The following is a 22,337-nucleotide window of genomic DNA, read 5'->3' as shown; positions in this document are numbered from 1 at the left end:
TCTGAAGGTCTTGAGTTCGATCCTCACGCGGGGAACAATTTTTTTTCTTTTGAAAACGAATGACTCTATGAGCGGTTTGACAAAAAAACACAACAAACACGCATAGAGAAGACATTTTTCTCATTTTGGCCTTGTTAGCGCAGTAGGCAGCGCGTCAGTATCATGATCGCAGTAGGCGATCCTCAGACGGGGCATATTTTTTTCTTTTGAAAATGAATGACGAATATTTTTCTCTTTTGAAAACGAATGACTCTTTCAGCGGTTTGACGAAAACACCATAAACACGCATAGAAAAGACGCATTTCTCATGTTGGCCTCGTTAGCGCAGTAGGCAGCGCGTCAGTCTCATAATCAAATGTAGAAATCTTAAGGTCGTTAGCTCAATCCTCAGACGGGGCATATTTTTTTCTTTTGAAAACGAAAGACTCTATGACCGGTTTGACGAAAACACCACAAACACGAATAGAAAAGGCACATTTCCCATGTAGGCGTCGTTAGCGCAATAGGCAGCGCGTCAGTCTCATAATCAAATCTAGAAATCTGAAGGTCGTGAGTTCGATCCTCACACGGGGAACAATTTTTTTCTTTTGAAAACGAATGACTCTATGAGCGGTTTGACAAAAAACACAACAAACACGCATAGAGAAGACACTTTTCTCATGTTGGCCTCGTTAGCGCAGTAGGCAGCGCGTCAGTATCACAATCGAATGTAGAAATCTGAATGTCGTTAGTTCGATCCTTAGACGGGGCATATTTTTTTCTTTTGAAAACGAATGACTCTATGACCGGTTTGACGAAAACACCACAAACACGCATAGAGAAGACACATTTCTCATGTTAGCCTCGTTAGCGCAGTAGGCAGCGCGTCAGTCTCATAATCAAATGTAGAAATCTGAAGGTCGTGAGTTCGATCCTCACACGGGGCATATTTCTTTTCTTTTGAAAACGAATGACTCTATGACCGGTTTGACGAAAACACCACAAACACGCATAGAGAAGACACATTTTTCAGGTTGGCCTCGTTAGCGCAGTAGGCGGCGCGTCAATATCAGAATCGAATGTAGAAATCTAAATGTCGTGAGTTCGATCCTCACACGGGGCACATTTTTTTTTCTTTTGAAAACGAATGACTCTATGAGCGGTTTGACAAAAAACACAACAAACACGCATAGAGTAGACACTTTTCTCATGTTGGCCTCGTTAGCGCAGTAGGTAGCGCGTCAGTCTCATACTCAAATCTAGAAATCTGAAGGTCGTGAGTTCGATCCTCACACGGGGAAAATTTTTTTTCTTTTGAAAACGAATGACTCTATGACCGGTTTGACAAAAACACCACAAACACGTATAGAGAAGACACATTTCTCAGGTTGGCCTCGCTAGCGCAGTAGGCAGCGTGTCAGTCTCATAATCAAATGTAGAAATCTGAAGGTCGTGAGTTCGATCCTCACACGGGGCATATTTTATTCTTTTGAAAACGATTGACTCTATGACCGGTTTGACGAAAACACCACAAACACGCATAGAGAAGACACATTTTTCAGGTTGGCCTCGTTAGCGCAGTAGGCGGCGCGTCAATATCAGAATCGAATGTAGAAATCTGAAGGTCGTGAGTTCGATCCTCACACGGGGCATATTTTATTCTTTTGAAAACGATTGACTCTATGACCGGTTTGACAAAAAAACACCACAAACACGCATAGAGAATACACTTTTCTCATGTTGGCCTCGTTAGCGCAGTAGGCAGCGCGTCAGTCTCATAATCGAATGTAGAAATCTGAAGGTCTTGAGTTCGATCCTCACGCGGGGCATATTTTTCTCTTTTGAAAACAAATGACTCTATGAGCGGTTTGACGAAAACACCACAAACACGCATAGAAAAGACGCATTTCTCATGTTGGCCTCGTTAGCGCAGTAGGCAGCGCGTCAGTCTCATAATCAAATGTAGAAATCTGAAGGTCGTGAGCTCGATCCTCACACGGGGCATATTTTTTCTTTTGAAAACGAAAGACTCTATGACCGGTTTGACGAAAACACCACAAACACGAATAGAAAAGGCACATTTCCCATGTAGGCGTCGTTAGCGCAAAAGGCAGCGCGTCAGTCTCATAATCAAATCTAGAAATCTGAAGGTCGTGAGTTCGATCCTCACAAGGGGCACATTTTTTTTCTTTTGAAAACGAATGACTCTATGAGCGGTTTGACAAAAAACACAACAAACACGCATAGAGAAGACACTTTTCTCATTTGGCCTCGTTAGCGCAGTAGGCAGCGCGTCAGTATCATAATCGAATGTAGAAATCTGAATGTCGTGAGTTCGATCCTCAGACGGGGCATATTTTTTTCTTTTGAAAACTAATGACTCTATGACCGGTTTGACGAAAACACCACAAACACGCATAGAGAAGACACATTTCTCATGTTAGCCTCGTTAGCGCAGTAGGCAGCGCGTCAGTCTCATAATCAAATGTAGAAATCTGAAAGTCGTGAGGTCGATCCTCACACGGGGCATATTTTTTTCTTTTGAAAACGAATGACTCTATGACCGGTTTGACAAAAACACCACAAACACGCATAGAAAAGACACATTTCTAATGTTGGCCTTGTTAGCGCAGTAGGAAGCGCGTCAGTATCATAATCAAATCTAGAAATCTGAAGGTCGTGAGTTCGATCCTCACACGGGGCACATGTTTTTTTTTCTTTTGAAAACGAATGACTCTATGAGCGGTTTGACAAAAAACACAACAAACACGCATAGAGAAGACACTTTTCTCATGTTGGCCTCGTTAGCGCAGTAGGTAGCGCGTCAGTCTCATACTCAAATCTAGAAATCTGAAGGTCGTGAGTTCGATCCTCACACGGGGAAAATTTTTTTTCTTTTGAAAACGAATGACTCTATGACCGGTTTGACAAAAACACCACAAACACGTATAGAGAAGACACATTTCTCATGTTGGCCTCGCTAGCGCAGTAGGCAGCGTGTCAGTCTCATAATCAAATGTAGAAATCTGAAGGTCGTGAGTTCGATCCTCACACGGGGCATATTTTATTCTTTTGAAAACGATTGTCTCTATGACCGGTTTGACAAAAAAACACCACAAACACGCATAGAGAATACACTTTTCTCATGTTGGCCTCGTTAGCGCAGTAGGCAGCGCGTCAGTCTCATAATCGAATGTAGAAATCTGAAGGTCTTGAGTTCGATCCTCACGCGTGGCATATTTTTCTCTTTTGAAAACAAATGACTCTATGAGCGGTTTGACGAAAACACCACAAACACGCATAGAAAAGACGCATTTCTCATGTTGGCCTCGTTAGCGCAGTAGGCAGCGCGTCAGTCTCATAATCAAATGTAGAAATCTGAAGGTCGTGAGCTCGATCCTCACACGGGGCATATTTTTTCTTTTGAAAACGAAAGACTCTATGACCGGTTTGACGAAAACACCACAAACACGAATAGAAAAGGCACATTTCCCATGTAGGCGTCGTTAGCGCAATAGGCAGCGCGTCAGTCTCATAATCAAATCTAGAAATCTGAAGGTCGTGAGTTCGATCCTCACAAGGGGCACATTTTTTTTCTTTTGAAAACGAATGACTCTATGAGCGGTTTGACAAAAAACACAACAAACACGCATAGAGAAGACACTTTTCTCATTTGGCCTCGTTAGCGCAGTAGGCAGCGCGTCAGTATCATAATCGAATGTAGAAATCTGAATGTCGTGAGTTCGATCCTCAGACGGGGCATATTTTTTTCTTTTGAAAACTAATGACTCTATGACCGGTTTGACGAAAACACCACAAACACGCATAGAGAAGACACATTTCTCATGTTAGCCTCGTTAGCGCAGTAGGCAGCGCGTCAGTCTCATAATCAAATGTAGAAATCTGAAGGTCGTGAGGTCGATCCTCACACGGGGCATATTTTTTTCTTTTGAAAACGAATGACTCTATGACCGGTTTGACAAAAACACCACAAACACGCATAGAGAAGACACATTTCTAATGTTGGCCTTGTTAGCGCAGTAGGAAGCGCGTCAGTATCATAATCAAATCTAGAAATCTGAAGGTCGTGAGTTCGATCCTCACACGGGGCACATGTTTTTTTTTTCTTTTGAAAACGAATGACTCTATGAGCGGTTTGACAAACAACACAACAAACACGCATAGAGAAGAGACTTTTCTCATGTTGGCCTCGTTAGCGCAGTAGGCAGCGCGTCAGTCTCATAATCAAATCTAGAAATCTGAAGGTCTTGAGTTCGATCCTCACAAGGGGCATATTTTTTTTCTTTTGAAAACGAATGACTCTATGACCGGTTTGACGAAAACACCACAAACACGCATAGAGAAGACAAATTTCTCATGTTGGACTCGTTAGCGCAATAGGCGGCGCGTCAGTATCATAATCGAATGTAGAAATCTGAATGTCGTGAGTTCGATCCTCACACGGGGCATATTTTTTCTTTTGAAAACGAAATACTCTATGACCGTTTTGACGAAATCACCACAAAAAACGCATAGAAAAGGCACATTTCCCATGTAGGCGTCGTTAGCGCAATAGGCAGCGCGTCAGTCTCATAATCAAATCTAGAAATCTGAAGGTCGTGAGTTTGATCCTCACACGGGGCACATTTTTTTTTCTTTTGAAAACGAATGACTCTATGAGCGGTTAAACAAAAAACACAACAAACACGCATAGAGAAGACACTTTTCTCATGTTGGCCTCGTTAGCGCAGTAGGCAGCGCGTCAGTCTCATACTCAAATCTAGAAATCTGAAGGTCGTGAGTTCGATCCTCACACGGGGCATTTTTCTCATGTTGGCCTCGTTAGCGCAGTAGGTAGCGCGTTAGTCTCATACTCAAATCTAGAAATCTGAAGGTCGTGAGTTCGATCCTCACACGGGGCATATTTTTTTTCTTTTGAAAACGAATGACTCTATGACCGGTTTGACGAAAACACCACAAACACGTATAGAGAAGACACATTTCTCAGGTTGGCCTCGCTAGCGCAGTAGGCAGCGTGTCAGTCTCATAATCAAATGTAGAAATCTGAAGGTCGTGAGTTCGATCCTCACACGGGGCATATTTTATTCTTTTGAAAACGATTGACTCTATGACCGGTTTGACAAAAAAACACCACAAACACGCATAGAGAATACACTTTTCTCATGTTGGCCTCGTTAGCGCAGTAGGCAGCGCGTCAGTCTCATAATCGAATGTAGAAATCTGAAGGTCTTGAGTTCGATCCTCACGCGGGGCATATTATTCTCTTTTGAAAACAAATGACTCTATGAGCGGTTTGACGAAAACACCACAAACACGCATAGAAAAGACGCATTTCTCATGTTGGCCTCGTTAGCGCAGTAGGCAGCGCGTCAGTCTCATAATGAAATCTAGAAATCTGAAGGTCGTGAGTTCGATCCTCACAAGGGGCACATTTTTTTTCTTTTGAAAACGAATGACTCTATGAGCGGTTTGACGAAAACACCACAAACACGCATAGAGAAGACATATTTTTCATGTTGGCCTCGTTAGCGCAGTAGGCGGAGCGTCAATATCATAATCGAATGTAGAAATCTTAATGTTGTGAGTTCGATCCTCACACGGGGCATATTTTTTTTCTTTTGAAAACGAATGACTCTATGAGCGGTTTGACGAAAACACCACAAACACGCATAGAAAAGACGCATTTCTCATGTTGGCCTCGTTAGCGCAGTAGGCAGCGCGTCAGTCTCATAATCAAATGTAGAAATCTTAAGGTCGTGAGCTCGATCTTCACACGGGGCATATTTTTTCTTTTGAAAACGAAAGACTCTATGACCGGTTTGACAAAAACACCACAAACACGAATAGAAAAGGCACATTTCCCATGTAGGCGTCGTTAGCGCAATAGGCAACGCGTCAGTCTCATAATCGAATGTAGAAATCTGAATGTCGCGAGTTCGATCCTTAGACGGGGCATATTTTTTTCTTTTGAAAACGAATGACTCTATGACCGGTTTGACGAAAACACAACAAACACGCATAGAGAAGACACATTTCTTATGTTGGCCTTGTTAGCGCAGTAGGAAGCGCGTCAGTATCATAATCAAATCTAGAAATCTGAAGGTCGTGAGTTCGATCCTCACACGGGGCACATTTTGTTTTTCTTTTGAAAACGAATGACTCTATGACCGGTTTGACGAAAACACCACAAACACGCATAGAGAAGACACTTTTCTTATGTTGGCCTTGTTAGCGCAGTAGGAAGAGCGTCAGTATCATAATCAAATCTAGAAATCTGAAGGTCGTGAGTTCGATCCTCACACGGGGCACATTTTTTTTTCTATTGAAAACGAATGTTTCTATGAGCGGTTTGAACAAAAACACAACAAACACGCAGAGAGAAGAGACTTTTCTCATGTTGGCCTCGTTAGCGCAGTAGGCAGCGCGTCAGTCTCATAATCGAATGTAGAAATCTGAAGGTCTTGAGTTCGATCCTCACGCGGGGCACAATTTTTTTTCTTTTGAAAACGAATGACTCTATGAGCGGTTTGACAAAAAAACACAACAAACACGCATAGAGAAGACATTTTTCTCATGTTGGCCTTGTTAGCGCAGTAGGCAGCGCGTCAGTATAATGATCGCAGTAGGCGATCCTCAGACGGGGCATATTTTTTTCTTTTGAAAATGAATGACGAATATTTTTCTCTTTTGAAAACGAATGACTCTATGAGCGGTTTGACGAAAACACCACAAACACGCATAAAAAAGACGCATTTCTCATGTTGGCCTCGTTAGCGCAGTAGGCAGCGCGTCAGTCTCATAATCAAATGTAGAAATCTTAAGGTCGTGAGCTCAATCCTCAGACGGGGCATATTTTTTCTTTTGAAAACGAAAGACTCTATGACCGGTTTGACGAAAACACCACAAACACGAATAGAAAAGGCACATTTCCCATGTAGGCGTCGTTAGCGCAATAGGCAGCGCGTCAGTCTCATAATCAAATCTAGAAATCTGAAGGTCGTGAGTTCGATCCTCACAAGGGGCACAATTTTTTTTCTTTTGAAAACGAATGACTCTATGAGCGGTTTGACAAAAAACACAACAAACACGCATAGAGAAGACACTTTTCTCATGTTGGCCTCGTTAGCGCAGTAGGCAGCGCGTCAGTATCACAATCGAATGTAGAAATCTGAATGTCGTGAGTTCGATCCTTAGACGGGGCATATTTTTTTCTTTTGAAAACGAATGACTCTATGACCGGTTTGACGAAAACACCACAAACACGCATAGAGAAGACACATTTCTCATGTTAGCCTCGTTAGCGCAGTAGGCAGCGCGTCAGTCTCATAATCAAATGTAGAAATCTGAAGGTCGTGAGTTCGATCCTCACACGGGGCATATTTCTTTTTTTTTGAAAACGAATGACTCTATGACCGGTTTGACGAAAACACCACAAACACGCATAGAGAAGACACATTTTTCAGGTTGGCCTCGTTAGCGCAGTAGGCGGCGCGTCAATATCAGAATCGAATGTAGAAATCTGAATGTCGTGAGTTCGATCCTCAAACGGGGCATATTTTTTCTTTTGAAAACGAATGACTCTATGAGCGGTTTGACAAAAAACACAACAAACACGCATAGAGAAGACACTTTTCTCATGTTGGCCTCGTTAGCGCAGTAGGTAGCGCGTCAGTCTCATACTCAAATCTAGAAATCTGAAGGTCGTGAGTTCGATCCTCACACGGGGAAAATTTTTTTTCTTTTGAAAACGAATGACTCTATGACCGGTTTGACAAAAACACCACAAACACGTATAGAGAAGACACATTTCTCAGGTTGGCCTCGCTAGCGCAGTAGGCAGCGTGTCAGTCTCATAATCAAATGTAGAAATCTGAAGGTCGTGAGTTCGATCCTCACACGGGGCATATTTTATTCTTTTGAAAACGATTGACTCTATGACCGGTTTGACAAAAAAACACCACAAACACGCATAGAGAATACACTTTTCTCATGTTGGCCTCGTTAGCGCAGTAGGCAGCGCGTCAGTCTCATAATCGAATGTAGAAATCTGAAGGTCTTGAGTTCGATCCTCACGCGGGGCATATTTTTCTCTTTTGAAAACAAATGACTCTATGAGCGGTTTGACGAAAACACCACAAACACGCATAGAAAAGACGCATTTCTCATGTTGGCCTCGTTAGCGCAGTAGGCAGCGCGTCAGTCTCATAATCAAATGTAGAAATCTGAAGGTCGTGAGCTCGATCCTCACACGGGGCATATTTTTTCTTTTGAAAACGAAAGACTCTATGACCGGTTTGACGAAAACACCACAAACACGAATAGAAAAGGCACATTTCCCATGTAGGCGTCGTTAGCGCAATAGGCAGCGCGTCAGTCTCATAATCAAATCTAGAAATCTGAAGGTCGTGAGTTCGATCCTCACAAGGGGCACATTTTTTTTCTTTTGAAAACGAATGACTCTATGAGCGGTTTGACAAAAAACACAACAAACACGCATAGAGAAGACACTTTTCTCATTTGGCCTCGTTAGCGCAGTAGGCAGCGCGTCAGTATCATAATCGAATGTAGAAATCTGAATGTCGTGAGTTCGATCCTCAGACGGGGCATATTTTTTTCTTTTGAAAACTAATGACTCTATGACCGGTTTGACGAAAACACCACAAACACGCATAGAGAAGACACATTTCTCATGTTAGCCTCGTTAGCGCAGTAGGCAGCGCGTCAGTCTCATAATCAAATGTAGAAATCTGAAGGTCGTGAGGTCGATCCTCACACGGGGCATATTTTTTTCTTTTGAAAACGAATGACTCTATGACCGGTTTGACAAAAACACCACAAACACGCATAGAGAAGACACATTTCTAATGTTGGCCTTGTTAGCGCAGTAGGAAGCGCGTCAGTATCATAATCAAATCTAGAAATCTGAAGGTCGTGAGTTCGATCCTCACACGGGGCACATGTTTTTTTTTTCTTTTGAAAACGAATGACTCTATGAGCGGTTTGACAAACAACACAACAAACACGCATAGAGAAGAGACTTTTCTCATGTTGGCCTCGTTAGCGCAGTAGGCAGCGCGTCAGTCTCATAATCAAATCTAGAAATCTGAAGGTCTTGAGTTCGATCCTCACACGGGGCATATTTTTTTTCTTTTGAAAACGAATGACTCTATGACCGGTTTGACGAAAACACCACAAACACGCATAGAGAAGACAAATTTCTCATGTTGGACTCGTTAGCGCAGTAGGCGGCGCGTCAGTATCATAATCGAATGTAGAAATCTGAATGTCGTGAGTTCGATCCTCACACGGGGCATATTTTTTCTTTTGAAAACGAAATACTCTATGACCGTTTTGACGAAATCACCACAAACACGCATAGAAAAGGCACATTTCCCATGTAGGCGTCGTTAGCGCAATAGGCAGCGCGTCAGTCTCATAATCAAATCTAGAAATCTGAAGGTCGTGAGTTTGATCCTCACACGGGGCACATTTTTTTTTCTTTTGAAAACGAATGACTCTATGAGCGGTTAAACAAAAAACACAACAAACACGCATAGAGAAGACACTTTTCTCATGTTGGCCTCGTTAGCGCAGTAGGCAGCGCGTCAGTCTCATACTCAAATCTAGAAATCTGAAGGTCGTGAGTTCGATCCTCACACGGGGCATTTTTCTCATGTTGGCCTCGTTAGCGCAGTAGGTAGCGCGTTAGTCTCATACTCAAATCTAGAAATCTGAAGGTCGTGAGGTCGATCCTCACACGGGGCATATTTTTTTTCTTTTGAAAACGAATGACTCTATGACCGGTTTGACGAAAACACCACAAACACGTATAGAGAAGACACATTTCTCAGGTTGGCCTCGCTAGCGCAGTAGGCAGCGTGTCAGTCTCATAATCAAATGTAGAAATCTGAAGGTCGTGAGTTCGATCCTCACACGGGGCATATTTTATTCTTTTGAAAACGATTGACTCTATGACCGGTTTGACAAAAAAACACCACAAACACGCATAGAGAATACACTTTTCTCATGTTGGCCTCGTTAGCGCAGTAGGCAGCGCGTCAGTCTCATAATCGAATGTAGAAATCTGAAGGTCTTGAGTTCGATCCTCACGCGGGGCATATTATTCTCTTTTGAAAACAAATGACTCTATGAGCGGTTTGACGAAAACACCACAAACACGCATAGAAAAGACGCATTTCTCATGTTGGCCTCGTTAGCGCAGTAGGCAGCGCGTCAGTCTCATAATGAAATCTAGAAATCTGAAGGTCGTGAGTTCGATCCTCACAAGGGGCACAATTTTTTTTCTTTTGAAAACGAATGACTCTATGAGCGGTTTGACGAAAACACCACAAACACGCATAGAGAAGACATATTTTTCATTATGGCCTCGTTAGCGCAGTAGGCGGAGCGTCAATATCATAATCGAATGTAGAAATCTTAATGTTGTGAGTTCGATCCTCACACGGGGCATATTTTTTTTCTTTTGAAAACGAATGACTCTATGAGCGGTTTGACGAAAACACCACAAACACGCATAGAAAAGACGCATTTCTCATGTTGGCCTCGTTAGCGCAGTAGGCAGCGCGTCAGTCTCATAATCAAATGTAGAAATCTTAAGGTCGTGAGCTCGATCTTCACACGGGGCATATTTTTTCTTTTGAAAACGAAAGACTCTATGACCGGTTTGACAAAAACACCACAAACACGAATAGAAAAGGCACATTTCCCATGTAGGCGTCGTTAGCGCAATAGGCAACGCGTCAGTCTCATAATCGAATGTAGAAATCTGAATGTCGCGAGTTCGATCCTTAGACGGGGCATATTTTTTTCTTTTGAAAACGAATGACTCTATGACCGGTTTGACGAAAACACCACAAACACGCATAGAGAAGACACATTTCTTATGTTGGCCTTGTTAGCGCAGTAGGAAGCGCGTCAGTATCATAATCAAATCTAGAAATCTGAAGGTCGTGAGTTCGATCCTCACACGGGGCACATTTTGTTTTTCTTTTGAAAACGAATGACTCTATGACCGGTTTGACGAAAACACCACAAACACGCATAGAGAAGACACTTTTCTTATGTTGGCCTTGTTAGCGCAGTAGGAAGAGCGTCAGTATCATAATCAAATCTAGAAATCTGAAGGTCGTGAGTTCGATCCTCACACGGGGCACATTTTGTTTTTCTTTTGAAAACGAATGTTTCTATGAGCGGTTTGAACAAAAACACAACAAACACGCAGAGAGAAGAGACTTTTCTCATGTTGGCCTCGTTAGCGCAGTAGGCAGCGCGTCAGTCTCATAATCGAATGTAGAAATCTGAAGGTCTTGAGTTCGATCCTCACGCGGGGCACAATTTTTTTTCTTTTGAAAACGAATGACTCTATGAGCGGTTTGACAAAAAAACACAACAAACACGCATAGAGAAGACATTTTTCTCATGTTGGCCTTGTTAGCGCAGTAGGCAGCGCGTCAGTATCATGATCGCAGTAGGCGATCCTCAGACGGGGCATATTTTTTTCTTTTGAAAATGAATGACGAATATTTTTCTCTTTTGAAAACGAATGACTCTATGAGCGGTTTGACGAAAACACCACAAACACGCATAAAAAAGACGCATTTCTCATGTTGGCCTCGTTAGCGCAGTAGGCAGCGCGTCAGTCTCATAATCAAATGTAGAAATCTTAAGGTCGTGAGCTCAATCCTCAGACGGGGCATATTTTTTCTTTTGAAAACGAAAGACTCTATGACCGGTTTGACGAAAACACCACAAACACGAATAGAAAAGGCACATTTCCCATGTAGGCGTCGTTAGCGCAATAGGCAGCGCGTCAGTCTCATAATCAAATCTAGAAATCTGAAGGTCGTGAGTTCGATCCTCACACGGGGCACAATTTTTTTTCTTTTGAAAACGAATGACTCTATGAGCGGTTTGACAAAAAACACAACAAACACGCATAGAGAAGACACTTTTCTCATGTTGGCCTCGTTAGCGCAGTAGGCAGCGCGTCAGTATCACAATCGAATGTAGAAATCTGAATGTCGTGAGTTCGATCCTTAGACGGGGCATATTTTTTTCTTTTGAAAACGAATGACTCTATGACCGGTTTGACGAAAACACCACAAACACGCATAGAGAAGACACATTTCTCATGTTAGCCTCGTTAGCGCAGTAGGCAGCGCGTCAGTCTCATAATCAAATGTAGAAATCTGAAGGTCGTGAGTTCGATCCTCACACGGGGCATATTTCTTTTCTTTTGAAAACGAATGACTCTATGACCGGTTTGACGAAAACACCACAAACACGCATAGAGAAGACACATTTTTCAGGTTGGCCTCGTTAGCGCAGTAGGCGGCGCGTCAATATCAGAATCGAATGTAGAAATCTGAATGTCGTGAGTTCGATCCTCAAACGGGGCATATTTTTTCTTTTGAAAACGAATGACTCTATGACCGGTTTGACGAAAACACCACAAACACGCATAGAGAAGACACATTTCTTATGTTGGCCTTGTTACCGCAGTAGGAAGCGCGTCAGTATCATAATCAAATCTAGAAATCTGAAGGTCGTGAGTTCGATCCTCACACGGGGCACATTTTTTTTTCTTTTGAAAACGAATGACTCTATGAGCGGTTTGACAAAAAACACAACAAACACGCATAGAGAAGACACTTTTCTCATGTTGGCCTCGTTAGCGCAGTAGGTAGCGCGTCAGTCTCATACTCAAATCTAGAAATCTGAAGGTCGTGAGTTCGATCCTCACACGGGGAATATTTTTTTTCTTTTGAAAACAAATGACTCTATGACCGGTTTGACAAAAACACCACAAACACGTATAGTAAAGACACATTTCTCAGGTTGGCCTCGTTAGCGCAGTAGGCAGCGCGTCAGTCTCATAATCAAATGTAGAAATCATAAGGTCGTGAGCTCAATCCTCAGACGGGGCATATTTTTTCTTTTGAAAACGAAAGACTCTATGACCGGTTTGACGAAAACACCACAAACACGAATAGAAAAGGCACATTTCCCATGTAGGCGTCGTTAGCGCAATAGGCAGCGCGTCAGTCTCATAATCAAATCTAGAAATCTTAAGGTCGTGAGTTCGATCCTCACACGGGGCACAATTTTTTTTCTTTTGAAAACGAATGACTCTATGAGCGGTTTGACAAAAAACACAACAAACACGCATAGAGAAGACACTTTTCTCATGTTGGCCTCGTTAGCGCAGTAGGCAGCGCGTCAGTATAACAATCGAATGTAGAAATCTGAATGTCGTGAGTTCGATCCTTAGACGGGGCATATTTTTTTCTTTTGAAAACGAATGACTCTATGACCGGTTTGACGAAAACACCACAAACACGCATAGAGAAGACACATTTCTCATGTTAGCCTCGTTAGCGCAGTAGGCAGCGCGTCAGTCTCATAATCTAATGTAGAAATCTGAAGGTCGTGAGTTCGATCCTCACACGGGGCATATTTCTTTTCTTTTGAAAACGAATGACTCTATGACCGGTTTGACGAAAACACCACAAACACGCATAGAGAAGACACATTTTTCAGGTTGGCCTCGTTAGCGCAGTAGGCGGCGCGTCAATATCAGAATCGAATGTAGAAATCTGAATGTCGTGAGTTCGATCCTCAAACGGGGCATATTTTTTCTTTTGAAAACGAATGACTCTATGACCGGTTTGACGAAAACACCACAAACACGCATAGAGAAGACACATTTCTTATGTTGGCCTTGTTAGCGCAGTAGGAAGCGCGTCAGTATCATAATCAAATCTAGAAATGTGAAGGTCGTGAGTTCGATCCTCACACGGGGCACATTTTTTTTTCTTTTGAAAACGAATGACTCTATGAGCGGTTTGACAAAAAACACAACAAACACGCATAGAGAAGACACTTTTCTCATGTTGGCCTCGTTAGCGCAGTAGGTAGCGCGTCAGTCTCATACTCAAATCTAGAAATCTGAAGGTCGTGACTTCGATCCTCACACGGGGAATATTTTTTTTCTTTTGAAAACGAATGACTCTATGACCGGTTTGACAAAAACACCACAAACACGTATAGAGAAGACACATTTCTCAGGTTGGCCTCGCTAGCGCAGTAGGCAGCGTGTCAGTCTCATAATCAAATGTAGAAATCTGAAGGTCGTGAGTTCGATCCTCACACGGGGCATATTTTATTCTTTTGAAAACGATTGACTCTATGACCGGTTTGACAAAAAAAAACACCACAAACACGCATAGAGAATACACTTTTCTCATGTTGGCCTCGTTAGCGCAGTAGGCAGCGCGTCAGTCTCATAATCGAATGTAGAAATCTGAAGGTCGTGAGTTCGATCCTCACGCGGGGCATATTTTTCTCTTTTGAAAACAAATGACTCTATGAGCGGTTTGACGAAAACACCACAAACACGCATAGAAAAGACGCATTTCTCATGTTGGCCTCGTTAGCGCAGTAGGCAGCGCGTCAGTCTCATAATCAAATGTAGAAATCTGAAGGTCGTGAGCTCGATCCTCACACGGGACATATTTTTTCTTTTGAAAACGAAAGACTCTATGACCGGTTTGACGAAAACACCACAAACACGAATAGAAAAGGCACATTTCCCATGTAGGCGTCGTTAGCGCAATAGGCAGCGCGTCAGTCTCATAATCAAATCTAGAAATCTGAAGGTCGTGAGTTCGATCCTCACAAGGGGCACATTTTTTTTCTTTTGAAAACGAATGACTCTATGAGCGGTTTGACAAAAAACACAACAAACACGCATAGAGAAGACACTTTTCTCATGTTGGCCTCGTTAGCGCAGTAGGCAGCGCGTCAGTATCATAATCGAATGTAGAAATCTGAATGTCGTGAGTTCGATCCTCAGACGGGGCATATTTTTTTCTTTTGAAAACTAATGACTCTATGACCGGTTTGACGAAAACACCACAAACACGCATAGAGAAGACACATTTCTCATGTTAGCCTCGTTAGCGCAGTAGGCAGCGCGTCAGTCTCATAATCAAATTTAGAAATCTGAAGGTCGTGAGATCGATCCTCACACGGGGCATATTTTTTTCTTTTGAAAACGAATGACTCTATGACCGGTTTGACAAAAACACCACAAACACGCATAGAGAAGACACATTTCTACTGTTGGCCTTGTTAGCGCAGTAGGAAGCGCGTCAGTATCATAATCAAATCTAGAAATCTGAAGGTCGTGAGTTCGATCCTCACACGGGGCACATGTTTTTTTTCTTTTGAAAACGAATGACTCTATGAGCGGTTTGACAAACAACACAACAAACACGCATAGAGAAGAGACTTTTCTCATGTTGGCCTCGTTAGCGCAGTAGGCAGCGCGTCAGTCTCATAATCAAATGTAGAAATCTGAAGGTCGTGAGATCGATCCTCACACGGGGCATATTTTTTTCTTTTGAAAGCGAATGACTCTATGACAGGTTTGACGAAAACACCACAAACACGCATAGAGAAGACACATTTCTTATGTTGGCCTTGTTAGCGCAGTAGGAAGCGCGTCAGTATCATAATCAAATCTAGAAATCTGAAGGTCTTGAGTTCGATCCTCACACGGGGCATATTTTTTTTCTTTTAAAAACGAATGACTCTATGACCGGTTTGACGAAAACACCACAAACACGCATAGAGAAGACACATTTCTCATGTTGGACTCGTTAGCGCAGTAGGCGGCGCGTCAGTATCATAATCGAATGTAGAAATCTGAATGTCGTGAGTTCGATCCTCACACGGGGCATATTTTTTCTTTTGAAAACGAAAGACTCTATGACCGTTTTGACGAAAGCACCACAAACACGCATAGAAAAGGCACATTTCCCATGTAGGCGTCGTTAGCGCAATAGGCAGCGCGTCAGTCTCATAATCAAATCTAGAAATCTGAAGGTCGTGAGTTTGATCCTCACACGGGGCACATTTTTTTTTTTCTTTTGAAAACGAATGACTCTATGAGCGGTTAAACAAAAAACACAACAAACACGCATAGAGAAGATACTTTTCTCATGTTGGCCTCGTTAGCGCAGTAGGCAGCGCGTCAGTCTCATACTCAAATCTAGAAATCTGAAGGTCGTGAGTTCGATCCTCACACGGGGCATATTTTTTTTCTTTTGAAAACGAATGACTCTATGACCGGTTTGACAAAAAACACAACAAACACGCATAGAGAAGACACTTTTCTCATGTTGGCCTCGTTAGCGCAGTAGGTAGCGCGTCAGTCTCATACTCAAATCTAGAAATCTGAAGGTCGTGAGTTCGATCCTCACACGGGGCATATTTTTTTTCTTTTGAAAACGAATGACTCTATGACCGGTTTGACGAAAACACCACAAACACGTATAGAGAAGACACATTTCTCAGGTTGGCCTCGCTAGCGCAGTAGGCAGCGTGTCAGTCTCATAATCAAATGTAGAAATCTGAAGGTCGTGAGTTCGATCCTCACACGGGGCATATTTTATTCTTTTGAAAACGATTGACTCTATGACCGGTTTGACAAAAAAACACCACAAACACGCATAGAGAATACACTTTTCTCATGTTGGCCTCGTTAGCGCAGTAGGCAGTGCGTCAGTCTCATAATCAAATATAGAAATCTGAAGGTCTTGAGTTCGATCCTCACGCGGGGCATATTTTTCTCTTTTGAAAACAAATGACTCTATGAGCGGTTTGACGAAAACACCACAAACACGCATAGAAAAGACGCATTTCTCATGTTGGCCTCGTTAGCGCAGTAGGCAGCGCGTCAGTCTCATAATCAAATCTAGAAATCTGAAGGTCGTGAGTTCGATCCTCACAAGGGGCACATTTTTTTTCTTTTGAAATCGAATGACTCTATGAGCGGTTTGACAAAAAACACAACAAACACGCATAGAGAAGACACTTTTCTCATGTTGGCCTCGTTAGCGCAGTAGGCAGCGCGTCAGTATCATAATCGAATGTAGAAATTTGAATGTTGTGAGTTCGATCCTCAGACGGGGCATATTTTTTTCTTTTGAAAACTAATGACTCTATGACCGGTTTGACGAAAACACCACAAACACGCATAGAGAAGATACTTTTCTCATGTTGGCCTCGTTAGCGCAGTAGGCAGCGCGTCAGTCTCATACTCAAATCTAGAAATCTGAAGGTCGTGAGTTCGATCCTCACACGGGGCATATTTTTTTTCTTTTGAAAACGAATGACTCTATGACCGGTTTGACAAAAAACACAACAAACACGCATAGAGAAGACACTTTTCTCATGTTGGCCTCGTTAGCGCAGTAGGTAGCGCGTCAGTCTCATACTCAAATCTAGAAATCTGAAGGTCGTGAGTTCGATCCTCACACGGGGCATATTTTTTTTCTTTTGAAAACGAATGACTCTATGACCGGTTTGACGAAAACACCACAAACACGTATAGAGAAGACACATTTCTCAGGTTGGCCTCGCTAGCGCAGTAGGCAGCGTGTCAGTCTCATAATCAAATGTAGAAATCTGAAGGTCGTGAGTTCGATCCTCACACGGGGCATATTTTATTCTTTTGAAAACGATTGACTCTATGACCGGTTTGACAAAAAAACACCACAAACACGCATAGAGAATACACTTTTCTCATGTTGGCCTCGTTAGCGCAGTAGGCAGTGCGTCAGTCTCATAATCAAATATAGAAATCTGAAGGTCTTGAGTTCGATCCTCACGCGGGGCATATTTTTCTCTTTTGAAAACAAATGACTCTATGAGCGGTTTGACGAAAACACCACAAACACGCATAGAAAAGACGCATTTCTCATGTTGGCCTCGTTAGCGCAGTAGGCAGCGCGTCAGTCTCATAATCAAATCTAGAAATCTGAAGGTCGTGAGTTCGATCCTCACAAGGGGCACATTTTTTTTCTTTTGAAATCGAATGACTCTATGAGCGGTTTGACAAAAAACACAACAAACACGCATAGAGAAGACACTTTTCTCATGTTGGCCTCGTTAGCGCAGTAGGCAGCGCGTCAGTATCATAATCGAATGTAGAAATCTGAATGTTGTGAGTTCGATCCTCAGACGGGGCATATTTTTTTCTTTTGAAAACTAATGACTCTATGACCGGTTTGACGAAAACACCACAAACACGCATAGAGAAGACACATTTCTCATGTTAGCCTCGTTAGCGCAGTAGGCAGCGCGTCAGTCTCATAATCAAATGTAGAAATCTGAAGGTCGTGAGTTCGATCCTCACACGGGGCATATTTTTTTTCTTTTGAAAACGAATGACTCTATGACCGGTTTGACGAAAACACCACAAACACGCATAGAGAAGACATATTTTTCATGTTGGCCTCGTTAGCGCAGTAGGCGGAGCGTCAATATCATAATCGAATGTAGAAATCTTAATGTTGTGAGTTCGATCCTCACACGGGGCATATTTTTTCTTTTGAAAACGAAAGACTCTATGACCGGTTTGACGAAAACACCACAAACACGCATAGAAAAGACGCATTTCTCATGTTGGCCTCGTTAGCGCAGTTGGCAGCGCGTCAGTCTCATAATCGAATGTAGAAATCTGAATGTCGTGAGTTCGATCCTCAGACGGGGCATATTTTTTTCTTTTAAAAACGAATGACTCTATGACTGGTTTGACGAAAACACCACAAACACGCATAGAGAAGACACATTACTTATGTTAGCCTCATTAGCGCAGTAGGCAGCGCGTCAGTCTCATAATCTGATTTAGAAATATGAAGCTTCGTGAGTTCGATCCTCACACAGGGCATATTTTTTTCTATTGAAAACGAATGACTCTATGACCGGTTTGACGAAAACACCACAAACACGCATAGAGAAGACACATTTTTCAGGTTGGCCTCGTTAGCGCAGTAGGCAGCGCGTCAATCTCATAATCAAATCTAGAAATCTGAAGGTCGTGAGTGCGATCCTCACACGGGGCACATTTTTTTTCTTTTGAAAACGAATGACTCTTTGAGCGGTTTGACAAAAAACACAACAAACACGCATAGAGAAGTGACTTTTCTCATGTTGGCCTCGTTAGCGCAGTAGGCAGCGCGTCAGTCTCATAATCAAATCTAGAAATCTGAAGGTCGTGAGTTCGATCATCACACGGGGCACATTTTTTTTTTCAAAACGAATGACTCTATGACCGGTTTGAAGAAAACACCACAGACACACATAGAGAAGACGCATTTCTCATGTTGGCCTCGTTAGCGCAGTAGGCAGCGCGTCAGTCTCATAATCAAATGTAGAAATCTGAAGGTCGTGAGTTCGATCCTCACACGGAGCATATTTTTTTCTTTTGAAAACGTATGACTCTATGACCGGTTTGACGAAAATACCACAAACACGCATAGAGAAGACACATTTCTCAGGTTGGCCTCGCTAGCGCAGTAGGCAGCGCGCCAGTCTCATAATCAAATGTAGAAATCTGAAGGTCATGAGTTCGATCCTCACACGGGGCATATTTTTTTTCTTTTGAAAACGAATGACTCTATGACCGGTTTGACAAAACACCACAAACACGCATAGAAAAGGCACATTTCCCATGTAGGCGTCGTTAGCGCAATAGGCAGCGCGTCAGTCTCATAATGAAATCTAGAAATCTGAAGGTCGTGAGTTCGATCCTCACACGGGGTACATTTTTTTTCTTTTGAAAACGAATGACTCTTTCAGCGGTTTGACAAAAAACACAACAAACACGCATAGAGAAGAGACTTTTCTCATGTTGGCCTCGTTAGCGCAGTAGGCAGCGCGTCAGTCTCATAATCAAATCTAGAAATCTGAAGGTAGTGAGTTCGATCATCACACGGGGCATATTTTTTCTTTTGAAAACGAATGGCTCTATGAGCGGTTTGACAAAAAACACAACTAACACGCATAGAGAAGACACTTTTCTCATGTTGGCCTCGTTAGCGCAGTAGGCAGCGCGTCAGTATCATAATCGAATGTAGAAATCTGAATGTCGTGAGTTCAATCCTCAGACGGGGCATATTTTTTTCTTTTGAAAACGAATGACTCTATGACCGGTTTGACGAAAACACCACAAACACGCATAGAGAAGACACATTTCTCATGTTAGCCTCGTTAGCGCAGTAGGCAGCGCGTCAGTCTCATAATCTGATTTAGAAATATGAAGGTCGTGAGTTCGATCCTCACACAGGGCATATTTTTTTCTTTTGAAAACGAATGACTCTATGACCGGTTTGACAAAAAACACAACAAACACGCATAGAGAAGAGACTTTTCTCATGTTGGCCTCGTTAGCGCAGTAGGCAGCGCGTCAGTCTCATAATCAAATCTAGAAATCTGAAGGTAGTGAGTTCGATCATCACACGGGGCATATTTTTTCTTTTGAAAACGAATGGCTCTATGAGCGGTTTGACAAAAAACACCACAAACACACATAGAGAAGACACATTTCTCATGTTGGCCTCATTAGCGCAGTAGGCGGCGCGTCAATATCATAATCGAATGTAGAAATCTGAATGTCGTGAGTTCGATCCTCACACGGGGCATATTTTTTCTTTTGAAAACGAATGACTCTATGACCGGTTTGACAAAAACACCACAAACACACATAGAGAAGACACATTTTCCATGTAGGCGTCGTTAGCGCAATAGGCAGCGCGTCAGTCTCATAATCTGATTTAGAAATATGAAGGTCGTGATTTCGATCCTCACACAGGGCATATTTTTTTTCTTTTGAAAACGAATGACTCTATAACCGGTTTGACGAAAACACCACAAACACGCATAGAGAAGACACATTTTTCAGGTTGGCCTCGTTAGCGCAGTAGGCAGCGCGTCAGTCTCATAATCAAATGTACAAATCTGAAGGTCGTGAGATCGATCCTCACACGGGTCATATTTTTTTCTTTTGAAAACGAAAGACTCTATGAACGGTTTGACGAAAACACCACAAACACGCATAGAAAAGGCACATTTCCCATGTAGGCGTCGTTAGCGCAATAGGCAGCGCGTCAGTCTCATAATGAAATCTAGAAATCTGAAGGTCGTGAGTTCGATCCTCACACGGGGTACTTTTTTTCCTTTTAAAAACGAATGACTCTTTCAGCGGTTTGACAAAACACACAACAAACACGCATAGAGAAGAGACTTTTCTCATGTTGGCCTCGTTAGCGCAGTAGGCAGCGCGTCAGTCTCATAATCAAATCTAGAAATCTGAAGGTAGTGAGTTCGATCATCACACGGGGCATATTTTTTCTTTTGAAAACGAATGGCTCTATGAGCGGTTTGACAAAAAACACAACTAACACGCATAGAGCAGACACTTTTCTCATGTTGGCCTCGTTAGCGCAGTAGGCAGCGCGTCAGTATCATAATCGAATGTAGAAATCTGAATGTCGTGAGTTCAATCCTCAGACGGGGCATATTTTTTTCTTTTGAAAACGAATGACTCTATGACCGGTTTGACGAAAACACCACAAACACGCATAGAGAAGACACATTTCTCATGTTAGCCTCGTTAGCGCAGTAGGCAGCGCGTCAATCTCATAATCAAATCTAGAAATCTGAAGGTCGTGAGTTCGATCCTCACACGGGGCACATTTTTTTTTCTTTTGAAAACGAATGACTCTTTGAGCGGTTTGACAAAAAACACAACAAACACGCATAGAGAAGAGACTTTTCTCATGTTGGCCTCGTTAGCGCAGTAGGCAGCGCGTCAGTCTCATAATCAAATCTAGAAATCTGAAGGTCGTGAGTTCGATCATCACACGGGACACATTTTTTTCTTTTCAAAACGAATGACTCTATGACCTGTTTAAAGAAAACACCACAGACACGCATAGAGAAGACGCATTTCTCATGTTGGCCTCGTTAGCGCAGTAGACAGCGCGTCAGTCTCATAATCAAATGTAGAAATCTGAAGGTCGTGAGTTCGATCCTCACACGGGGCATATTTTTTTTTCTTTTCAAACGAATGACTCTATGAGCGGTTTGACAAAAAACACAACAAACACGCATAGAGAAGACACTTTTCTCATGTTGGCCTCGTTAGCGCAGTAGGCAGCGCGTCAGTATCACAATCGAATGTAGAAATCTGAATGTCGTGAGTTCGATCCTTAGACGGGGCATATTTTTTTCTTTTGAAAACGAATGACTCTATGACCGGTTTGACGAAAACACCACAAACACGCATAGAGAAGACACATTTCTCATGTTAGCCTCGTTAGCGCAGTAGGCAGCGCGCCAGTCTCATAATCAAATGTAGAAATCTGAAGGTCATGAGTTCGATCCTCACACGGGGCATATTTTTTTTCTTTTGAAAACGAATGACTCTATGACCGGTTTGACAAAACACCACAAACACGCATAGAGAA

The 22,337-nt window shown here is 42.6% G+C and overlaps 13 non-coding genes across 13 annotated transcripts; all 13 read left to right on the top strand.

Annotated features, from left to right (window-relative positions):
- The first annotated feature begins 840 nt into the window (after positions 1-840).
- Trnam-cau lies at positions 841-926 on the top strand. Its single transcript is given in 2 exon segments — positions 841-877; positions 891-926. It is a non-coding gene; the product is annotated as a tRNA-Met (tRNA).
- A 3,789-nt stretch (positions 927-4,715) lies between these two features.
- On the top strand, positions 4,716-4,801 carry Trnam-cau. The gene is given in 2 exon segments: positions 4,716-4,752; positions 4,766-4,801. It is a non-coding gene; the product is annotated as a tRNA-Met (tRNA).
- Positions 4,802-4,815: 14 nt separating this feature from the next.
- Positions 4,816-4,901, top strand: Trnam-cau. The gene is given in 2 exon segments: positions 4,816-4,852; positions 4,866-4,901. It is a non-coding gene; the product is annotated as a tRNA-Met (tRNA).
- A 2,390-nt stretch (positions 4,902-7,291) lies between these two features.
- Trnam-cau lies at positions 7,292-7,377 on the top strand. Its single transcript is given in 2 exon segments — positions 7,292-7,328; positions 7,342-7,377. It is a non-coding gene; the product is annotated as a tRNA-Met (tRNA).
- A 2,202-nt stretch (positions 7,378-9,579) lies between these two features.
- Trnam-cau lies at positions 9,580-9,665 on the top strand. Its single transcript is given in 2 exon segments — positions 9,580-9,616; positions 9,630-9,665. It is a non-coding gene; the product is annotated as a tRNA-Met (tRNA).
- A 2,492-nt stretch (positions 9,666-12,157) lies between these two features.
- Positions 12,158-12,243, top strand: Trnam-cau. The gene is given in 2 exon segments: positions 12,158-12,194; positions 12,208-12,243. It is a non-coding gene; the product is annotated as a tRNA-Met (tRNA).
- Positions 12,244-13,388: 1,145 nt separating this feature from the next.
- Trnam-cau lies at positions 13,389-13,474 on the top strand. The gene is given in 2 exon segments: positions 13,389-13,425; positions 13,439-13,474. It is a non-coding gene; the product is annotated as a tRNA-Met (tRNA).
- Positions 13,475-16,031: 2,557 nt separating this feature from the next.
- On the top strand, positions 16,032-16,117 carry Trnam-cau. Its single transcript is given in 2 exon segments — positions 16,032-16,068; positions 16,082-16,117. It is a non-coding gene; the product is annotated as a tRNA-Met (tRNA).
- A 91-nt stretch (positions 16,118-16,208) lies between these two features.
- Trnam-cau lies at positions 16,209-16,294 on the top strand. Its single transcript is given in 2 exon segments — positions 16,209-16,245; positions 16,259-16,294. It is a non-coding gene; the product is annotated as a tRNA-Met (tRNA).
- A 794-nt stretch (positions 16,295-17,088) lies between these two features.
- On the top strand, positions 17,089-17,174 carry Trnam-cau. Its single transcript is given in 2 exon segments — positions 17,089-17,125; positions 17,139-17,174. It is a non-coding gene; the product is annotated as a tRNA-Met (tRNA).
- Positions 17,175-17,265: 91 nt separating this feature from the next.
- On the top strand, positions 17,266-17,351 carry Trnam-cau. The gene is given in 2 exon segments: positions 17,266-17,302; positions 17,316-17,351. It is a non-coding gene; the product is annotated as a tRNA-Met (tRNA).
- A 794-nt stretch (positions 17,352-18,145) lies between these two features.
- Positions 18,146-18,231, top strand: Trnam-cau. The gene is given in 2 exon segments: positions 18,146-18,182; positions 18,196-18,231. It is a non-coding gene; the product is annotated as a tRNA-Met (tRNA).
- Positions 18,232-21,828: 3,597 nt separating this feature from the next.
- On the top strand, positions 21,829-21,914 carry Trnam-cau. Its single transcript is given in 2 exon segments — positions 21,829-21,865; positions 21,879-21,914. It is a non-coding gene; the product is annotated as a tRNA-Met (tRNA).
- Positions 21,915-22,337: the final 423 nt, after the last annotated feature.

The sequence above is a fragment of the Nematostella vectensis genome, chromosome 9 (genome assembly GCF_932526225.1).
Source record: "Nematostella vectensis chromosome 9, jaNemVect1.1, whole genome shotgun sequence".
Taxonomy (NCBI): Eukaryota; Metazoa; Cnidaria; class Anthozoa; order Actiniaria; family Edwardsiidae; genus Nematostella; species Nematostella vectensis.
This window is presented reverse-complemented; position numbering and strand designations above follow the sequence as displayed.